Consider the following 21,276-nt stretch of genomic DNA (forward strand, 5'->3'; position numbering starts at 1 on the left):
AGTAAGCGGGATTATTGTATAAAACTGAATTGCAGTAGAACAAAAACAACTGAGATCTGTGTCAAAATGACTGACAGAGTTCCCCTTCCTCCCCCGAGAATGTGTCATACTTTAAATTACAACCCATGGCAAACATGAACTCAATAAAAAATGCAATTAATTAAAACTGAATGAGGCGGAAAAGGGTGCTTGTGATTGGTGTCCCCAAGGAAACTGGTTCATAGTGGCTGTTTTTTTTTTTTTTTTTTAAAGCTCAGTGTACTGAAGTCGTAAAACAACAATTGATAATCAAGCAATAAGATGATTAGAATAAAGGAATGGGGCTGCAGTTAGAGATGACTGTACATCCCTGAGGTCTGCAGGTACCTCAGCTGACAGGATGGGGTTAAAGGTGTTCATGGGATGTTCAATGGAGCTGGGGCTTCTGTGTGTGTTTTATGTCCGTTTCATACTCAATATGTTAGCAGTGTTCTCTTGCATGTCTGTACTTCACTGTGCCAAAGGTGACATTAAACATCACTGCAGTCTGACTTTGAAAGGATGTGTCAGTGTCAGAGTATGACAAGCAGGTGGAGCTGTGAGCAAAGTTAATCCCAGAGAAAAACTCTGTGAGTAACATTTTATTTTTTTTTTCAAAGAGAGAGATATGAATGTTGATGCTTTTATTCCTGAGAAGCTTCCCTGTAGATGGAGCTTATTATTACTGCGCAGCCTGCCTCTACACAGTTAGCTCTGTGTAACATCAAGACCTTGCCTTTCTGCGCTTACTCCATATCTGGCATAACTAGAGGCTAACACTCTCATTTTAATTGATGTTACTTCCACATCTCGGCTTTCTTCCTGTGTATTCTGATGCTTCTCCTGGTTGTTGATGTAAGTGACAGTGTGGAGAGGCGCTTCTAATCCGGAGGTGGCAAATAATCAGAATAATTTGGGTGCTATGTGTGTGTGAGTGTGCTTGTGTGGGGCAATGGCCTCTATGTACTGCTTGTCATTTTTTCAATTACTGGAGCTGTGGTTAAATGTTCATTTTCAGCAGTCAGCCCGGAGCAAAAACTACTGAGCCCCATTAGGTTTTACCCACAGCCTCACACTCATTAGTTTTCTCCGGTCAGACGAGAGTGAGGGAGAAGCCGGGTCGGCCTCTCTAAAGAGGTCAGGGTGGAGTCTAGTCGCAGCAGAGATTGTTAAGGAGTTTCCAGCAAGTATCCTACAATAGTAAGATTGCTGTGAAGACTTGGGTGACCTTTTTCAAGCAAATCAGAACACAGGCCTAATTGACCTTATCTCTCGTTTTCCTTCTCTGTGTCTTTCTTCCTTTCTCTCACATTTGTAAGAAACTACTGACCAATGAGAGAAGCTGGAAAACAGGACGGCACAAAACCAACTGAAAAGTTATGTTTGAAGGGGACCAATTACGCCTTCCCTTGTTTTCTGTGTTAGTATGCAGCGATGTCAGATGTTCAAATAAAAGGTGGACGGCATGTTGAAGAACCAGGTGTCTATAGAAGTGTAAAGAAAGTCGGCTTTAGACTCTTCTGAATAAATGTTCAGCTTTTGCTTTTTCTGTGTGAGTTTAGGTCAAGCCAGAAGACTTTCAAACATGAATGTTTGCATTACAACCTACAGCCGTTGGATCAGTGACAAATGAATTGGCTTGTGTGGACTTGGTCACATATTTATCGATTTTGTCGTACCATTAAAACAACTTTTTGTATAATGCTGGAAACATTGATGCTGTTGATTTAGAAAATGTTTCATCCTGTAAAATGTGGAGCTGAGTGTTTCCGTCTTATTTGACACTGCTCCAGTCACTTTCTGCAGCACAGGTAGCAGAGCATCGTGGCCCGGCCTTGTTTTACACGCAAGCTGTTGGTAATCAGAGATCATTATATATTTTTCATACTGTTGCTTTTGCCTGCGGAAATAAGATCTGTGAAAACTTCTGATGAGACAATTGACATAAAATCAGATCAATATAGAAAAGTTATATTTTCCTCCCTGCTTTAAATAATGTCCCCTGTGTTTTAAACGTATGATATCAAGCTTGCAACTTAAAGACTAATGCCATCGTGGTGTAAATAAATAGGAATCTAATAAGCCTATTGGATCTGGGATTGATGAAAAGTTGTTTCCAATCTGAACAAACAAAAAATCTAGTCTGATAACATTTTAAGCTGAAGCTCCCTAACTTACAGAGCGATGGCCGATCAGGAGGCCAAGACTTCTGGAGAGGTGGTCCTTTAGGGACGGAGCTAAAGTTGAACTGAGTCAGATAAGATCCATGTTTCATGGGAAACTGATCTAATGAAGTGCTGGTACAAAGATATGGAGTATCAAATGAGCATGGTAGGTTTCCTGGAACCTGGATCTAAAGGAAACCTTTCAGAAAAGTACATTCTGTCTGCTTCTTATAGGCACGGCTGCTTTTATCTCCTCTCTTGCGTCTAGCGTGATGCTTTCAGAGGAGTACAGGCATCATTAACCAACGTCCTCTGTTTCCATTGACCTGAGGGATTCTGTCTTGATTTTGTGCCGCTCCGGCTCTGCCAGCTAAATGGAGGTTACAGAGAGATTGCATCCATTATTGAGGTATTCAATTCAAATGTCACCCGTTTCCACTTGGCACTGTTTTCTCTTCCCTAATGTTTGCTCTGGGCACGGGGGGGCGCGGGGAGATGGGGGGTGTAGGACACCAGTTTTCGTGCTTGTTGTCTCAGCAGTGAGAAGGACTTTTTTTCTCTCCAGCAGACATTAGCAGAGACAGATTCAAGGTGACACTGTTGTAAGTCTCGCCACTTCACCTTGCACTCTGACACCTGGACGTTCCCTCACACTCTCTGTGCATGGTTAGTATCCTCCTGAGCACCGGCCTCTGAAACAAGCCTGATTGTAACTATTCATCATCCGGCCTCCGCTTAATTGGTCTAAAAGTAGATTGTAGGCTGGCACGAGCCCCTCAGGTTTCTGTGGACAGAATACAGTTCAGATAAGAAAATACTCGAGGTGCTCACATGGAATAAACCCACTTTGTCTCTAAGTGCAGGTTACCCATTCGTCCACTACAGACTCGGCTTTCATTACCCGGTTACCCTCCTGTCAGTGTAATTCAGTCCTATCATCCCTCAACCCAGTTGAAATTAACAGGTAATTTGTAAATGTCACTTTGGGTTAGACACCTCATTTTCTTCCTTTTCCAACAATCCAGCACCCACAAGCTAATTTTTCTTGTCTTCTGAATAAGGTTTTCATTCACAAATAGAGTTATGGTCCACTAAATAAATGAGAGTAATTGATGAGGGGAAAAAAAACCCCGTGATTTACCGTAACCTATTAGAGTCAATCAATGACATAGTACCCATGATTCCTTTACTGTAATGCAGCACGTCGGCCGGGATTGTGAAGACGTCCAGATGAGATGAGAAATGAGATGTGGAGAGGTTGTAGGATTGTATTACACTCTACCAACGCAATGTAACGCTCTCCGATTTTAAAGGATAGATCACTAAAGTCAGGGACCGACGTGTAGAAAACGTCGTCTTTACCTGCATTAGTGAAGACTACGTAAATAAAGTTTACTGAAGAGCACATTTCAAACACAAAGTGTATTTAACCAGGTTTATTTAAGATATCACTTCTGTTGTCTTCGGCTGAACCGATGACGATAAGCTGAACTACTTCATGTTCCTTCTTTTTTGTCTCCAAATGAAACCTCGTCATGACCATATTTAATATATATACTGTATATTAAATATGATTTCCTTAAAATCCGAACAGCAACCAATAAATCAGTTCCCTGCTTCGTCGGAGGTGTGTGAATGTGAATGATTGGATTACTTTCTTATGATAGTCTCTCTACCTATCAGCCTCTACCATCAGTGTGTGAATGGTAAGGTGTGACTTTCGGTGTAAAATCAGTTTGATTTGATGTGTTTTTCAAAGCGTCATAGGTTTTCACACATGAGGAGCTAGAGACGGAGGGTCCAACATATTTGATGGATTTCAAATAAATAGAAGTTTGAATTTGATGAGAATCGCTTCAGTCTTCTATCAACATTAAGACCTCTTCAATTCTAAGATATAAAACACTGTTTCATTTAAGATCATTGAATGCTTTGTTCTTTAGTTGTCTGAAAACAGTTTTGAGACCATCATTCAATAACATTCAAGCTAATTCCCCAATCAGTCAGTGCATCGGCTAAGTGGAATTCAAGACTGATTTCACCATGTGATACCCGTGTGCCTCCAGCCTAAAAGCCTCTGTGTGATTGATAAAAACCTGAATTGGGGAGACGTTTGGACTCAGGGAAAAGGCCTCTCTCATTAAAAATATGGTGTTCGTAATGAAGAGGAAATAGAATTAGCACTGAGAAGGATGAAGGGGAGCAAATTGCTGTGAATATTGTGAAGACAGATCGGCAAACCTGCTCTCCTCCAGCCACAGCAGAAAGTCATTATGTGGGTTTTGGATATAGGTTCCCCATGACCGCATATTTATTATCTATCTAAATAGAATCACTTACCTCTGATGCTGCCTCTGATAGCCAGTCACCACAAATATCAGTTCCCCTCGGTGCCTCTGCTGGCAATTTTACATAAGGCCCAGTGATTATGCGCACAACCAGACAGGATTGCTTTTTGTTGTTAACTTGATTCCTGTTTTCCTGTGAGAAATAAGTATTTGTGGGGGAGACTTTACGGGTGTGAAACGAACCCTGTTTGACATCCTGCACGGTGGAAAATGAGGTCAGTGGTAGAAAGTCTGCGCACCTTTTAAAACACTGAAAGAAAAACACCTCCTTGTATTTCTCTGACAGTGATGTGGCCTCCTCACTGATCCTGTATCTTTATTGTCTCGATCCTTGCTGACAGTATGTTGCAATTTAGCTTTTTTTTCTTCTTCTGCGCAGCCATTGTTCAGGCATTACGACAATAAATATGTGTTACAACAGGGGATGCGGCACAATGCCTATTCATAAAGGCAACATATGCAGCGCTCAAAAGCATGTATGCACATAGGTATTGGCCCATTTGTCAAGCCAGGAGAGCTAATTATCTCATACCATGCAATATTGTTTTCTAGCCACGCATTTCATTTTGAAACATTAGAACATACGTGGTGCGGGCAGCACAAATGGTTTCCATGAGCATGAATGCATTAGAAAATTTTGGGAGGGGATGTTGTATTAGAACTCCACAGGGATATCAGCATGCTACACCTCTTTTGGTTTGTCATTCATCTTCCTCGGCGAGGGCGGAGAAGGAACCAGTGGGTAGTGACGCCTTCAGCCAACTTGGCAGGTTAATGAAGGTAATTTGATTTCATACATAATGGCTGCCCATGCCACGCAGGGCTTAATTGCACTCGGTGTCTGGGCGTCATTTCGTGGTACCATCCGAGGCCTTGTGTGTTTCCTGAAGGTTGTGCAGAGGCAAACAAGTTCCTGATTCAAGTGAGAGGGAACCGACAGCTCTGTTTCATCTTCTAATAGTTTATCTTATTTCCCCGGCAGCTGTGAGCTCTGCTGTCACAGTGTGACGGCGGCAGCTCGGTTTTAGTGAATCAAACTAGTTCATTACAACATGGCAAACAAACACCATAGTAGGCCTTACAGTCCTGGGAAGACTCTAACAGGAAACGCTGGCGTTAACTCAGTCCTGTTTGTTACACCTCGACTTGATCTTTGTGGATTCTTTTTTGTCAGATTTTTGGATTGAATTCTGTGTCGGCTGTCAACCAACACACACGTTCCCCAGATTCACAGAGATGTTGTACTTGTTTTAACAGCTTAGATATCTCTTATAACCAGCCTTCTACACAAGGTGGAATAATTGAGTTAAGATAAGATGAACTTTTTTGATCCCGCATTGGGGGAAATTTATATTGCTGTTTTTTGTTACAAAAACAGCAATATAACACAGCAACAAAAAAAAAAACATTTTTTCATTAAGGGAGAGAAATACAATAGAAATAGATGCAGATGAAAGACACAGATATGGAATAAAAATGGAATTTTATTTTAGTCGTTACCAGAAGTGGATACATATGGAAAAATAAAATAAAGAGTGGAAAGATATTTGTGATTCCATATATTTTAGTTTTCCCTACAATAACATAAACAAATATTCATAAAAACGTGTTAATCAATTGTGTTGCATATTTACATATATACAGGAAACAACAACATGATACACTGTTGTGTTTTGTAAAATGTACGAGTTTACTGCTTTCTTTAAGAACAAAATAAAAAAACAATGTATTTGTTCAGTTACCAAATATAAGAATCAGAATCGTTTTCATTGCCAAGCACATTTTTATTTACAAGGAATTTGTCTTTGTGTATTGGTGCCAAACAGTCAACATGGGAAATAAGGCTAAGATGGCAAGTAGTTCAATAAAATAGAATAGAAGCAATTCTCTATATGTAAAATTTAATTTAAAGACTGAAAAATAAAGAATAATAAAAAACACAACATGTACAAAGGGTACATTAAAGAAATGAGCTGAACTATCTGGTAATAGGGAAATTCAAAGATTTAGACCTTGAAAATGTTTTCAATCCTGAATGTCTTTCTACAGAAAATAGGAGGGTAATCCGAAAACTGCTGTTACCATGGTTGCCGATGCTCCGCTCCATCAGTGAAATGTTGACTGTCAATTTGCGGCCCTCTTATGAAGCATCTTTAAAATGAGCATTTATTCTGGTCTTCTATTGATGACATTTCCTTCAGTTTGATATCTGGATTCTTATAACAAGATAAATGGCTATGAAAAGACAATTACTTCAGCAGCTCTTTATTAGCTGTTGATTGTGCCAGCATGCGGATGTGAAAACCCAAAGTGGTCAACACAGAAATGATGGAACTGTTTTTTGTTTTTTGTTTTTTTACTGTTTCTAATTATCTTCGTCACCTGACTGCTTTTTGTATTTCAATATATGGGCAATGAATAAAATCACAGCTTCTTGGAAATGTATTACATATACAAATATATGAAACAGTAGAAATAAATGCAGAAGAGCACACTAGTTTCATGGTATTTTTATAGTCACGTTTGTTCAGAGTGTTGGAATCAAATGAAATGACAAACCAGCGTTATGTTGGAGGGAACAGAAGAAACACCACCCTAAAGTTAATTATAGCTTTTTTTCTCACCCTATAATTGGATCCTAATCAGCATGGGGTTCAAGCTATTTTCCTAAGACCTCTTCATCTGATCATTATCTACAAAGCTGTTGTAGATATTATAGGCCATATTCCTTTACTCTGCCATACAATCTAAATGGATCTTGTTTCAAAGCCTCAAGGACAGCCTGTGATGAGCTTGACTAGACTGCACTTTGCTGCTGATCTGCATCTACTGAGATGTCTGTAAACATCACAACACATCAAAAATATGTTGCATGCGTAACACTTTAAAAACAGTTGACACTGAGGATTGTCTCGATGCTTTAAATTTAGACTTCATGATGGAGATATAACAGTTTCACTTTGGATCACACAGTTCTTCATGTTTGGGTTCTGGTATTCGTAGCTTCTTCATTAGTGCACTCATTCATTATTCTGTTTTTATGTCAAAATGAATTATATCATTTAAAATGATGAAGATGAACCTGAACCATAATGAAGACTTTATATTGAGATATACCATATCTCCGGAAAGTCTTGTGGAAGTCTTTTGGAATATGACAGAAAGCAGAATGTAGCTTCTTATAAATTGAAAAGGTCAGAGGTCAACTCTAGTGAGGTAAGAAGGGTCAAACCTCTTTTCTGGCCCTTATTTGATAACTAAATGCAGGAACAGAAGAATGTTAAGGTTGTAAAAATGTTCAAACTTTGATACTTTTGATTCATTTTTTTGAAACTGAAACCAACTTTATTTTGAAAATGACTGAAGCTTTAAAAACGACAGATCTTGGATATAATTTTGAACCCAAAGCTGGTACAAATATAGATAGGAAGAGAGAGGACCTTCTAAATGTCACAAATTCTGACTGTTCAGCGTGTTTGTTCAATCTAGACAGAATGAAGACGTTTCCTTTCAATTGTTGTCCATAAACAGAAAAATCACTCGGTAATGGATGCGTAGGACTTCCATTGTGTTGCCATGGTAACCGCTATGTCATCATTGAGATTTACTGATGTTGTAAAAGTTCACATTTCTGGTATCACTACTAGCCTGGAGGATTCTGACCATATAAAACATTTGGTCAATTACTCTGATTTCTGTCTTCCAACTGGATGTTCACGTTTGAATACAAAATGTCTTCTGCAGACACAGTGATCCTGGATGAGCTATTAATAAACTGAATTGACCATATTGTGTTGAATTAGACAAATGTTTCATACATTAAAGCATACGGCTGATAATCCCGATAATTTAATTTTTTACCAGTCATTCTGACCAATTATTTCTATCTAAAATAAAAAAAGAGTAGATGGATAGATAGATAAACAGGATTTAGAAGATTTTTAGAAAAGATTGAGATTTTGTTATTTTTTAGAATATTTTTTTTTTTTAGAATAAAAAATAACAAATTAAATCTATGCAATTAAAAATATACTTGTTCTTATATAAAGAAATGTTTGGAATAGAGTAAGAGTAGTCTTTTAATGACACTTGGACTTCAACAGCTTGATGTCTTGGTACAAGGAGCTGCAGTTATGTGATGTTCAGTGTTTGAAAGGAGTCAATGTGTTGATATATTGTGTATGTAACAGAATGACAACAATGGTCTTAAACAAAGAAAAAGACTGAGGCCAGGACGACAATAGTGAATAAGATAGAGAAAATAAAATAAGAAATGAGATGACTTTAATAAAACCATAATGCAGCACATAGAGAGATTCTACTGTCACAAAGTATAAAACAGAGTCCAGAGCGTGCTGTGGCGTTCTCTCTGTAATCTCTGACCATGTCTAAAGTGTCCATACAGGACTGACGCACTTCAGGTGTTGTTGTTTTGGGCAGAAAGGGGGTAACACTTTCTAAATCATGAGATATGTTGGCGGAGTCCGTACTGATGAAGATTTATGCCAATATGTTGTCAGCAACGGCCAGGCTCATTGTCCTCTTACTGTGTTCACGTAATGCCAGGCGTGCTTTGGTCAGCCTGTGGACTCTGCACAGTGGAGGAGTACAGAGTCTCTTCATATTGAGCTAAAAGCCTGTTTGTTTCCTCTCCTCACAGGCTTCTGGTGTCTGTCAACAGATGTGGAGAGGGTTTTTTTTTGTTGTTTTTTTCAGTCAAAAATGTGGGCTTTGTCTTTTACACATCTTACTTTCAATTGATTTAACCAAGCCAAATGTGAACTTTCTCTTGTCTAGACCAGTATTATAAATATTCTAAGGTGTCAGGAAAAACCCGACCATGTCAGAAAATATTGGATAGGCAAAATAGACTGTGTATTAGAGCAACACTGATACGGGAGTTTTGAGGATACTAATACATTTTTGTTTCTGTTGTTTCAAGAAAACAGTTAACAAATAACAATAAAGGGATTAATGCATAATATAATGTTTGGAAATGTATTGTGCATGAAAAACCTCGTCAAACAACTTTATCAAAGAAAACAAATGTCATCATGAACCACTATCAACCATTAGTGTGTCTGGTGTATGCTGCAGATAGTGCTAAGACTAACACAACATTGGATGGAACCAATCCTTCCACACTCCAGCATCCTTTACATGGACTCGAGAATCAAAGTTATGAGACTTGTCCAAGTTTTGATCATATTCGGAATATAGTTGTTTAGATGTACTGTGCGAGAAACTTTCTTTTTTATTATTATTACCCTGTATTTATTAAATGACAAATGTCTTCTGATTACTGCATGTTGTTTGTTTCTCTAATGAATTATTTTAACATAGAAAGACAAAACTCGCTTTGTATTTCCAGACGCTCTGGTTACAGCAGCTATGTTTGTTTGGCTGATACGTCACTTGGCTAAGGTTGCACCTGAGCAGGTAATCGGCAGCTTTCAGAAACGGGGGTATGGCATATACATACCACAGTATCCTGTTTGTTTGTTTTTTTCGTAGTTCTCCAGGCAGAAAAATCAGGATATGATGTTTACATGGACAAACAAAAACACAGTACGCTTAAAAAAAAACCCTGATTATAACAAAGATTCTCAAGTCCATGTAAATGTTGGTCTCATGTGTAACATACTGGAATAACATGCATTGAATTATACAGCAACCTGGTAATATCAACCACCAATTTATAGGTTGGGCTCCTGTGCATGTTGGCAGCCTACACCTCTGAGCATGATTGAACTCATTTCACAGAACACATTAAAGTAATGGAACAAGTACTGATGCAATTAGGCCCAATTACATGAACATTTGTAGTACCAGCAGATCTTGAAGTGATAGTGAGTGACATGTGGACAGTAATGCAGTACCACAATAAAGAAGAGGCTTTTTTAATGACATGGAGCATGTTTCCAATGACAGCATTAGCTTACATTGCCACACTAGTATTGTTCCCTGTTTTCTGAAGCCAAGCCAAGGTTGAAAGAAAAAGTGTCACTCTCACTGGGAGTGTTGAGTGGTTTGTTGGAATGCACAATGTTCTTTTGCTCTTAGTTGACAATTACCAACACAGATGTAAGGCCTGCTGAAAAGAAGTGTGCTCTTGACTAATATTCAGCAGACTAACGCTGAAACGCTTCAACCTTTTTATCATTATTATTACAAAACTCGATCATGCTTTTTGCAGTTTTCTCTGGACCATATCAGGTTTATTATGTGTTCGACTCTCGACTCTGATAACATCTCCATCATATTTGAAGAGGCTGGGATGATCTGCCAGAGCTTGGCATTACTTATAGCTGTTCCTATCCAACAGCAGTCTGTCTGGACTTCATACCTTTCTGTGTAGCAGGATGGGAATAAGAGGGCTGTGTTTAGGTGTTATTAAGCCTGGTGTTACAGATGACAAGACACACAAGGCAAAGTGTCTATGCCTTCACAATAAAACTATGTGTTGCAGTATTAGTGCTAGTGTAGCACATATACTGTATTGTATTGTTTTAATCCCCTGCTGTTGTATAAGTGCACAGTTACTAAGTGCACCGACTATTCCTTTTTAAAAAAAAAAATAGGGGGGAAAAAAACCGTTCCTTTTATAAGGTCAACATCCACGGTTGTTTGGCTCCATAATCTACCATAAAGCCAAAGCCAAAGTCCACTTCTGAAAATGGCTCATTAAGATTTTGATCAATCTTGTGCTTTCGGTGAGACAGACGTAGGAAATGCCATCAGAAAATTGCATTTCCCAATGACATTAGGCGCCCAGTTGACCATCCAATTCCATGCGTTTCTATTGAGATGTTAAGATCTGATATGATTTGGGTCAGAAAACCTGCTTTTTTTTTTTCTTTAAGTGAGGCAATTAAATTTCCTTGATGGTCTCTGAGAGCACTTAGCTTAAGAGAATACACTTTTAAATCAAAAACCTTTCAATCATCTCAAATCATATTTGGGAAAAATCTGCCCCCGAGTCTGGTGTCACATGCAATGCAATTGAGCATGTGGCAGACCCTCGCTGAGATGGGCAATGTTGGGAAAGGTTATTGTGCGTGTCTCCGAGGGCCGTGTATTGGCTGTGACAGGTTGTTTGTCGGTGTTTCGATGAAGCTTCATATTAATGGCCGGACAAGATAAGAGGGGCTAAACTTAACTGAAGACAGGCTTTTAAATGGAAACTATATCAAACAACACACTGTAAATAAGACGACATATATAATGGACTTTTTCACCAAACACAAAAACAGCACTTCCTCTTTAATTCTGGTGAAGAGTCCGCAGCTTAGATCTTAACAAACGTAATGCTAAAGCTAAAAGCTCTGTCAGGTTAAGAAAGTAAAAAATAAATGTCACAAGTTAAGGTTACGGACCTCCATGTAATCTAACAGTCTCCAAGCCTCTTTAAGATTAGTGATGAAACAGACACCAGCTGATCTGATCTGCTGGGATCAACACCCACCACTCTGGCGGCACGAGATCCACGCCTCGAAAGACCGACGATAAAGCACTGATGTTTCATTGAGCATCGTTCCACATGGATCAAATAAAGCAGAGTGGAGTCAGGATTACAAGAGATCACATTAAGGGGCTTTGAATACATCGTCGTAATATGTAAAGACATTTAGTTAGTTCAGGTGAAAAACAAGCAAATTGACCACCTGGCAAGTCTGTAATACTTCTTCCTGTTCACTGGTTACCATCCTGCTCTATTTTCAGACAGCTAATTAGGCAAGTTTTATAACCAGGTTTACTTAACTCTGTCAAGCAAGGATAAATTACCATTTTGCACTTCTCACTTAGTCATCTTAATTACCAGAAGCAATTTATCAGGCTGTCTGCAGGCTATGAATAATTAGAGAGATTATTAGATGAGAGAGAAAGCTGTTTATATCAGGATACGCAGAGTGTACAAGAATATATATGGTTGTTTTAAAGAATATATGGTGTGTTTTAAAGAATATATGGTGTGTTTTAAAGAATATATGGTATGTTTTAAAGAATATATGGTGTGTTTTAAAGAATATATGGTGTGTTTTAAAGAATATATGGTGTGTTTTAAAGAATATATGGTATGTTTTAAAGAATATATGGTGTGTTTTAAAGAATATATGGTGTGTTTTAAAGAATATATGGTGTGTTTTAAAGAATATATGATGTGTTTTAAAGAATATATGATGTGTTTTAAAGAATATATGATGTGTTTTAAAGACTATATGGTGTGTTTTAAAGAATATATGGTGTGTTTTAAAGAATATGAATATATGGTGTGTTTTGAAGGGACTGGAGGAAGTGGGTTGTTGTTGAGTTTTTACTACGTAAAATGTTACAGTCAATCATTTTATAGTAAAAAAAAGTTCCGATGAACAGATGTATTTGACAGTCTAGGGATCATTGGAACACTCAGTGTTACGCAGGTTTACACGTTTAAACACGTGTGTATCAGCCGTGTGTTTGGGCGAGTGCTGGCCCTTTGCTGACTTTGTCCTGACATTCATTCCCACACTATATCAGCAGCCAGAGAAGGATGCATCACACGCCCCCTCCAAATAGATCAAAGAGTGGTGTGTCACGCTGCTGTGGGCTTACTTGAGAGACTACCAACATGAAAATACCACATCCCGGTCCTCAGTAGGGGGCCGGTCTGTAATTGTGTCTTGTCAGACCTCCAAAGTCCCTTGCACAGCTTCGTACCTGACATTTTCCTCCAATGAATTTATTTTTCATTCTTTGGTGTTTTGGCAGCGGGGCCACTTGTGACCAAATTTAGCTCTTTTCTTTTTCCATATGTACTGTGAGACAATGATGAAAGTGTGTGCAAATTTTACTTTTTTTGAAAAGAGAATCTCTCTCTCTCTCTCTCTCTCTCTCTCTCTTCCCCCCCCCCCCCCCCCCATCAAGAAAAGGTCACATCAAGCAGATGATGAACGTGCAGATGCACAACTTTGTTATTCATTGTTTGCCTCGCTGTAATTCATTTTGCAAAATGAAATTTGCACACAAAAAAAAACTGAAAATACAATCAGTGATTCATCTAGAAAATGTTTTTACTCTCAGTTTACAGTAAATGTTGCTGCTGCAGATTCTCTTTTCATTTCTGTCCAATTGCATAAAATATGACACAGTCATATCATGTAGGGCCTTGTCCACAACAAAGGTCCTGAGCTCAGACAAACCACAACACATAATCCATTTTTCAGAGACACAGACCACACTGGATGTAACAAAAGCTCACTGTTTATGCTGTTATTACATTTGACCAAACAAGACGTGTAATCTCTTTGATGTTAATTCTCTGCTTTTGGGAAGTTGGGACCAGACATGTTTATATATATATATATATATATATATCTATATATATATATATATATATATATATATATATATATATATAAATTGTCCTTAAGAAGATTAGCTTTAAGAAGACTGATATCATTATCAGATCCATAAATCCTTCTACAAAAGATTGGATCATTCTCCCAAAACCCAGATCAGCGTTTAACAACTACTGCTCTTCTTAACAGTCTTTGAATAAAACTGCTGACATGCCCAATTGCCCAAAGTGTTCAGAATAAAACAACAGCTAAATGGAGTCAATCCAACCTGTATTGGTTCTAAAATAACGTTAGCAACACGTGAAAAGGGAGTATGTGTACCTTACAGTGTCAGGCACAATAAGTTAGGCACAAACTGCTCTCTGTCAAAGGTAATCTGGTACTGTGCAGCTCCACACCTCTGACTTACTGCAGTGCTCCTTGAAATCTCCCCGCGCTAACATGCTGTGTGTTGCTGAGCAGCCTGAAGATTAGCATATGACATGACAGATTACATTAAATCATGTCTGCGGCGTACTTTATGACATTAGCCTCTTAGCCCAGGCATACAGATGCATGCAAATGCTCGCCCAAACCCTCTTATTTAAATCTGCTGCATGACATGGCACCTTTGATATGATTATTAGTCATCTAAGCGACTTGACTTCACCCTCATCAGATAGGAGATGTCAGCCAAGGTGAGAAATGATGGCCACTTTGAACATGAACCTCGACAAGCTGCGGCGAAACACTGAAAAGCAGACGACTGACTGAAAGTGTCATTTAACGAGGGATGTGTATGTGCAGAGATATTTCTGCTCAACTTACCCCATTTCCTCAAAGAGTGTGGAGAACTCCGGAGGAAAAAGAATCACCATCTTTTCAAAGCTAACAGAATAAAGTTGTTGGATATGCGGTTGTTCTTTTGGCGCTGTCCAACTCATTAGTAGCAGAAGTCGGTCTCTCTCAGTCATCGCTGCTGCCCAGATGGCTCCCCAATCTGCCCCATGTAGAGTGAATCATCATAATCACACATAATCTGCTTTTTTAACACATGCCTTTTGCTTCAATTTTTTAAAATTATACACTTCAGTTATCCATAGATGAGTCTGTACTGCTTTACGATTGTACATTTGGATGCACTTTGACAGAATTCTTGATGAGTGAACCTCGCTCAGGTTTGTCGGTGCCATCCAGTGTTTGCATTCAGTGATAACAGCAGCCGCCTACTCTTTGGGGAGGTAGGGACTTCTCCTCAATTATTCCCAGTTTCAGCGGAGAAGCCCCCAACACCACTCAGGTGTCTTGTCTGTGCTCCCTGGTCTTTAATCTTAATTATAAAGCTATCATTACAGCATGAACCCTGGGCTGCCAACAGTGGAGCCCTGGGCTCATCTGCTCTGAATCAATCAAACTAAGTTCTGCACTGGAGGACTTTTCTCTTTTTTTCAATCAGGTCATTTTGATTCTCCCTTATCTCATTTTCATAATTATGCTTGTCCCCCTCACTAATGGAGTGAAAATGTTCTACCTCCCGAAACTTTACATGGTCAAGTTTGAATATTTAAACCATGTTGCAACCTTGAACGTCTGACCTTGCCTTCAAACTTTGTGGCAATAACTCGTTGTATTTTTTTGGAAGCAAGCAGAGCGTCGGTGAATAATCCAAAAGATCAGATTGTGTTCCCTGCAGTGCTTGTTAATGGAACGTTGTTAATAGTGGGGGAGGAGACGAGGACAAAATAACTTTAGCAGTTTATTGTTTACCAGAAGGTGTAAGAGATGGAGGTGTCTGTGAAACGCTCTCATTCACACTCAAATTGTCAGCTTCTGCTGTAAATCACGGCAGTAAAGTTGGATGACAGAGACAAAGTAGGCAGCAGCCAATGTCAAATTCTCCTTATCTCAAATGCAGCTGACATCTTTAAGCTGTGATTAGGTGGGACGATCAAAAAGCATTCAGTTCCATTGACAAGTACAGTGTGTGTGTGTGTGTGTGTGTGTGTGTGTGTGTGTGTGTGTGTGTGTGTGTGTGTGTGTGTGTGTGTGTGTGTGTGTGTGTGTGTGTGTGTGTGTGTGTGTGTGTGTGTGTGTGTGTGTGTGTGTGTGTGTGTGTGTGTGTGTGTGTGTGTGTGTGTGTGTGTGTGTGTGTGTGTGTGTGTAACTGCAACACATCATGGACCTTCTTGTGCAGAATATGGATATTATTGTTTTAGTTTATTTTGGCCTTTTCTTTCTTTTATTTAGAGGCAGGACAGTGGATAGAGTCAGAGACGGGGGAGAGAGAGAGAGAGTGGAGAATGACCTGCGTTAAAGAAGCCACAGGTCAGGGGCGCTGGTGGCGCAGTGGTTAGTGTGTGCGTCCCCATTTATGGAGGCTACAGTCCTCAACGCGGGCGGCTCGAGTTCGAATCCGGCCTGTGTCCTCTTTCCCGCATGTCGATTCCCCCCCTCTCTTTCTCTCACTTCAGACTCTGTCCACTATCTCTCTCTCCAATAAAGGGAAAAAATAAATCTTTAAAAAAAAAAGAAGAAGAAGCCACAGGTAGGATTCAAACCTGGACATACGCATCTACTACTACGCTACACTACTATTGTTTTCTAACATGCAAGAAGAAATGATAAATTAAAATTAATGATGGAAACAAAAACAGGATTGAAGAATAAAGTTGAGGTAAAGTCAGATAAAAAAAAAAAAATCAAAATGTAAAAAATATCATCTAAAAATAAAAAGATCATTCCTCAGTAAGCAGCAAACCTGTTTGACAGTAAACACGACGGGGGCTCCAGGGAAACTCAAGCCCCTCCACACACAATGACTGCTGTCACTGTGTCCGAAGTGTAATGCAATAGTTAGACGCTAGCTTGCTGTTAAAACATTTTGAAGAAGAAAAAAAAGGAAAGTGGAAATGTCTCACTAACTTTAACCCTGCTTGTGATTCAGACAGGATCCCTGCAGAAAAGGAATATCTCCTGTTCACCCTGAGGCCTCTGGTTAGACTCTGTTTCAAAAGATTACTAAAGCTGCTCAACGGTGTTTAAAAGAAAAGCTGAAGACAAAAGGTTTGACATCATTCAGTTTCAAACTTTTGAGATCAAGGTAAACATCTAATCTCTGTATAGACAGAAGTTTAAGCAGAACCGTTCATTTCCCCACCCACAGGCCTCTGATCTCTTAATTTCTCAAGGATAGAATATCCAAATATAGAGCTGCAATGAACAGATACTCACTGAGCTTTCTAACTTTTAGTCCACAGCGGAAATACTCAAAGGAAATCCTTCAAAAAGCCAACCTGTAAGTCACATCATTCATCATTAATGACGCTGAATCAGATCAAAGAGTAGATGAATTGAGCTTTTCAGCTTCAGCAGGCGCTGCAGGTACAGTCGTGCCTCATACTGTCCATGCCACCTAGTCGAAGCACAAAGGGAAAATAGCTTGACAAGTGAGCGCATGACAGAGAAGATTATGTTGAGTTCAGAGGTCACTTTTCTTTAATGTGCAAACCCTCTCAAATTCCTTTTATTGCTGTCGGAGAGACAGCCAAAGCCTATGTTTAATGCGATAGAATGAAGGTCCTCATTGGGTTTAAAATATGCAAAGAAGTACATGCTAACATTAACCGCTGCCTACATTATTTATCCATCTGAAAAGTGTTTTATCAGCACTAGGCATGCTTTACTTAACTTTTAAATATTCAAATTAGAGAGGAACTAAAAGATCTACTGTGCAAAAAAAAAGCAGTTTAACTTTTCGTTTTCAAATGAAGTTCACATATTTAATATGTTTGGTTAAAAATGGTTTGGTTTATTGCTTATTCTGTGGAGCAGCATTTTTTTAAAGGAACTGCTGGAGGCCTAACACTCCTCCATGATCAATATTTTCTGAAACAGTTGAAAAAAGAGTCGATGATCGTTCTTCTTTTTAGGCAGACAGTCGGTTTGGACTTTGAGAACAAGTAAGATGCCTTCAATGTTTTAGCATTATGAGGATATTTTCAAAACAGTAGCTGTTGGAATATGTGAGTGATCTCTATGTTTCATAAAATGTGTCCCATTTAAAACACTTCAAATCCATTTTAAAATGTTTGCAAGAATGGGGAGTGGACATGAAAATGTTTCCACATGAGATTGTAAAGTGAAAGCTAAATCATGATTGACTTTGTGCCTGTTTTCACTGGATATTTTCTCGACTTTGTTAACATGGCAGGAGGTTTAAGAGGGGGGAGCTTTTACTTTGGTCATGTATCTTTTGGTTTACTAAAAACTGAAGGCTGTTCTTTGCTTTATAGCCCTCCATCCCCTCCCCCCCTTTTATTCCCTAACAGCCATCGCAAATGTGGTCTGGTGTGTGAGTGCTAATTTATCCGTTCAATGCATGATATCCTGTCATCTCCTCATTTGTCCCTGAGTGTTTCTAATCGGAGATAATCCCAGTCAAATCCTTTGATTGTGAGTTTGGACCTGATCCATCTCTAAAGAAGCAATTTAATGGGCTTCATGGCACTTGCTGTAAAGTCATTTATCTAGTGGATTGGATGTGAATGCTTGTTTTAATAAGTGCTTGTCATTAATAGAGGGAAATGTGCCATTTAATTAGGCAGAGTGTAGACCTATGCCATCCCCACAACTTCAAGGATTTTGGTTTTCTTGTCGGCTCGAGCAGACAGAGAACAGTTAGCCATTACAGCTAGAAATACCATACTTTTCCTTCAGCCCTTCTGTGGATATTAAGAGCTTTTTTTTTTCTTTTTTTTTACCACAATAATGTAAAGCATTCAGAGCACACTGGTTCCCCATTTGAGGGTAAATAGTTGTGTCATTACTCAGGCTGTGAATCTTTGGGTGTCTGACTCGATTCAGAACCGGTTTTTGATTCTGGATTCAAAGTCTATTTATGAATAATGAGGAAATGTTGTTCTGATTTTGTTGTTGCACATTGCTTTCTTTGTTTTCATTTAAATCATAAGAAGAAAAAAACATTAACACTTGAAAGGTAAAATTAAATTGGACTTTAAAACATGTAGGGTAAATGATGCCGTGATAGCATCTATTTTTGAAACAGTTTCTAAAGTTAGGACGATTTAGGGATAAAAGTTTCATGATATTTCAGATTAATTCTGTCAGCGTTCACTGACTTCATGTTTACAGTTCATAAAGTTTAAACGTCCCTTCATACATCTACTTTATGTGTGTTACTAAAGTACGTTGACAATCGCTAATGTTTGAAAAAAGCCTGTTTTCATGTACTACCGCTCCATGCAGGACTTTGAATTTCTGCAAATAGATAGACTCGTGGAAAACACACTGAAGAACATCTAAAACCAGAAAAAGCAGAACAAGGGACCTTTAAGAGGCAAACGAGTGTCAGTGACCTGCCACAGGGCCAGTAGTCCTTGGCTACCAGCAGGAGTGTGGTGGTGTCTAAAGGAGAGAGTAGACTCTTCATTGTTCACCCAAATGTTTTTAAGTGGTGTGCCCTGCAGAGTATAGACAGCCTCTGTTGTAAACGGTGACATGTGAGACGATGCATATTTAGTCAGTGTGTACTAGCCAATTAGAAACAGAGTTAAAAGGGTCATCCCTTCACCAGAATTGCAGAATACAACTAAACTTCGCCCATCAATTATTGATGGGAATCAGAGGAGATAGAAGTAGCTATCCTCTATCTACCAGCTGATACGCGTCACAACACCACTGGATGTTGGGCCATTCCATACCAAGTGGTCCAATGTTAGAAATCTGCCCCACCTCACCATCTCAGGTTTTGGTGACATTCGGTATAGAAGTTGGTACTTGGCTGAAATGAACATGTGCTCTGTTGGTGCTATAGGTCCTGAGATACAGTACTCCCATGTTTCCCCATAATGGACTGGTGTTTTCAGGAGGCCTTTACTCAGTGGCTCTGTGCTTTGTAGTGCTGAAAACGACAATACCTATCTACATTTTTTTTTAACGATTTCACAAATGAAATTGTTGGCCTTGCAATTTTAATCGAAATCTGAGATGTTGAGGTGGGGAGCATTGGACCACTTGGCATAGAATGACCCTATGAGCTGATATTAGTTATCATTTGACTGTTTTATCTCATATCGTCCTTTACATTTTAGTTTATTTTCAATTCTCTCTTTAAGCAGGCAGGCGCTGAATGAAATGGGAAACATGGTTCTAAAATAGCACATCTCATCCATTATTGTTCAAATACAAACAAAACGTTCAGGAGATTACACGTGTCGTGCTTTTAGTGTTTCTGTTGTGCTGTTCTAATGCCACTCTTTGGATAGGCTGAATGGTGTGTGTTTTAACTCCATGGGACTCTGGGGGTCCACAAACATTTGAGAGTCCCTGCACGAGACAACAAACTGTAACGTTACTTTCAGCTCCAATCCAGGTTGGAAAAAAGAGTCAAAAAAAGAACCTTTTGACAGAGCAGGATTGACAGGAATGGTACAGACCCGATTACATTTTTTGAAGTACCGTAAATTCCGGACTATAAGCCGCTACTTTTTTGTCACGTTTTGAACACTGCGGCTTTTACAACGATGCAGCTTATTTATGGATTTTTTGGGGGGGATAATGAGCTTCTGCCGCAAAAACATTTGACCTCGTCACATCGGACCTTAATATCAGTCATTTTGCGCTTCATGCACGCGCCCTCATCATGGAAAACACACAGAGAAAGGCATATGATGCAGCTTTCAAGTTAAAGGCGATCGCCCCGGCTGTCAAAGAAGCTAACAGAGCTGCTGCACATAAAGTTGACACTGACAGCGACAACGAAAAAGAGACTGAGGAAGTGATTTATGAAGTCATTCTGAGGCAGTGAATGGATGGACTTTTTCTTGTGAAATGTAGGACTGTATTACTGTAATCTTTATCACCAGCCGTGTTACAGACACTGTTGGATAAAGGATTTCCAGTTAGTAGGCTTCGTATTTGCGGATGTTACCGGTAGCCTACGTATTTCATTAAAAGTTAAAAACATGTTTTTGTGTCACGTCTTTCTGTGTAAATAGCTCTTGTTACAACGTGGACGCCTGTGGCTTATAATCAAGTGCGGCTTATATATGTACAAATACATTTATTTACTTATTTTTAGCCGGTGCGGCTTATATCCAGGTGCGCTCAATAGTCCGGAATTTACGGAACTATATTTTCAAATCTCATCCAGTTTTTGTTCTGAGATTTTTGAAGCACTGTCTCGTCTTTAAATATGAAAATAGAACGACTGAAATGATTTGATGGTTTTTGACTGATAACTTTTCTTCTCACGAGACACTTTCCTGGGCCTGAAAACGTAAAATTGAATATCACACAGAAACTACAACCTGTTACTGAGTAACAGTATTCAGTCAATATGCGGTAAGATGGGGAAATTCCTCTAATCTGTGAGTCATTTCCCAGCAGTGAACATACATGATTGCTTGT

The 21,276-nt window shown here is 39.1% G+C and overlaps 1 protein-coding gene across 3 annotated transcripts in view; it reads left to right on the forward strand.

Moving 5' to 3' along the window:
- LOC306828741 (uncharacterized protein) overlaps window positions 1-21,276 on the forward strand; it is a 130,537-nt gene that overhangs the window by 40,868 nt on the left and 68,393 nt on the right. The window lies entirely within an intron of this gene.

Source organism: Symphodus melops (genome assembly GCF_947650265.1).
Source record: "Symphodus melops genome assembly, chromosome: 8".
NCBI classification, from domain to species: Eukaryota; Metazoa; Chordata; class Actinopteri; order Labriformes; family Labridae; genus Symphodus; species Symphodus melops.